Here is a 1,886-nt window from a genome sequence, read left to right as displayed (position 1 = left end):
TGGAAGAGTGTTCCCCTTGCTCCACATCCTCAACAGCATGAGCTGTTACTTGTATTTTTGATCTTAACCATGCTGACAGGTAGGTGTAAGATGGAATCTCAGAGTCATTTTAATGGCTAAGAATGTTGAACATTTTCTAAGGTGCTTCCCCACCATTTGAGATTCCTCTGCTGAGATTTTATATATCAATATGTATGCATGTATTCTATAACGAGGATAAAACCTGGGTTCTTGTGCATGTCAAACCTTCCCACCACGCTGTCCCCAGCCCAGCTTTGTTATTGTAATTTAATGTATACTTTGCTATTCATTGACCTTTACAGTAATTCCTCTCAAATTATCAAATTGTAATTTTTATTTTTTTAAACCTTTATGAAATTATTGTCTAATATTTGGTAAGATAAGTAGTAAAGAGTGCATGTGAAAAAAGCTCAAAAATAACTATGGTTATGGAACTTTTATTACAGACACATAATGAATAATATTTAATGAAATCATGGTCCTCACTACTTCATTTTCTCTCAGACATTTGCACCATTAACTGCTGCCCCAAAGGCTCACGCATCAGAGCATAAGATATGCAGGAATATATGCAAATATGGCCTTCCTCTGCTCATGAAAACCAGCCCTGCGCTGACCCTGCAGTTCAGGCAGAGAATTCTAGCCCTGCTTTACCATTTGGTGATCAGCACTGGAAACAGAACATTCAACATGGGATTCGGGCTGCACTGGGTTTTCTTTGTTGTTCTTTTAAAAGGTATTTTATGGAAAAAAGGGATACTGAGTGAGTGTACAAGAGTGTGAGAGACAGTGGACATGTGTGACAGTTTCTTGATCAGGATCCTCTCTCTCTGCAGGTGTCCATTGTGAGGTGCAGCTGGTTGAGTCTGGTGGAGGATTGGTGCAGCCTAAGGGGTCATTGAAACTCTCCTGTGCAGCCTCTGGATTCACCTTCAGTGACTATGCAATGTCCTGGTTCCGCCAGGCTCCAGGGAAGGGACTTGAATGGGTTGCTGCAATAGACCCTAAGAGTTATAATTATGCAACCTTCTATGCTGATTCGGTAAAAGACAGATTCACCATTTCCAGAGTTGATTCCCAAAGCATGGTCTACCTGCAAATGAACAATCTTAAAACTGAGGACACAGCCACTTATTACTGTGCAAGGCACAGTGAGGAGTCTTCAGTGTGAGCCCAGACAAAAACTTCCCTACCAGGTACCCATGACCAGCAGGGGGCTCTCAGCACAGCCAGAAACCATGTCAGTTTAGATGAAGGTTCAAACATAAATGATATTTTTCTGTGTTATCTAGGCCCCCTCTCCATCTGATGATTTTCTAGGGGATCCTCTTTACAATTATAGACTCTAGGAATTGATCATGTCTCTAAAAATAATGAATCCTGATTTCACCAACATTCTTAAACCAAATATGTCACCTAGTAGTACCTGAACAAAATCAAGCAAGTATCTATGGGGGCAAAAGTGATTCTCTGTGGTCACCAGGATCAGTTCTGGGGAAGCTCAGGAACCTTGACTAGTCTTTTCCCTCATACTGAGGTTAGAACAGACTCTCAATTGGAACAGTGTTAGTAATTCAGAGGGACCCAAGAGGAACTGGGGCCAGGATCAGTCATAGGTAATCACTCCGAGTTGCCCAAACCCCTCTTGAGGACTGCAAAGAAAAGGCTAAGAAGTGATAATTGAATTTTTTAATCAAATTCTTTTTTACATTACTATATTACATCATTGTATCTTCTGATTCTCTGTTCAATTAGATAATTCTAGTTCTGACCACTGTACATTAAACTCAGAGTTCAGCCCATCTTCTGGAGCTTGGGGATGGCTCACTGTGTGCTCTGGGCTATGTCCTTCCTATGTGCTTAGA

At 41.0% G+C, this 1,886-nt stretch overlaps 1 pseudogene; it reads left to right on the top strand.

Annotated features, from left to right (window-relative positions):
• Positions 1 to 615: 615 nt before the first annotated feature.
• On the top strand, positions 616 to 1,192 carry LOC121822282 (immunoglobulin heavy variable 3-49 pseudogene; annotated as a pseudogene).
• The last annotated feature ends 694 nt before the right edge of the window (positions 1,193 to 1,886 follow it).

Source organism: Peromyscus maniculatus, chromosome 14, assembly GCF_049852395.1.
Source record: "Peromyscus maniculatus bairdii isolate BWxNUB_F1_BW_parent chromosome 14, HU_Pman_BW_mat_3.1, whole genome shotgun sequence".
Lineage (NCBI taxonomy): Eukaryota > Metazoa > Chordata > Mammalia > Rodentia > Cricetidae > Peromyscus > Peromyscus maniculatus.
The sequence above is the reverse complement of the archived record's forward strand: the minus strand, read 5'-3'. Positions and strand labels throughout refer to the sequence as shown.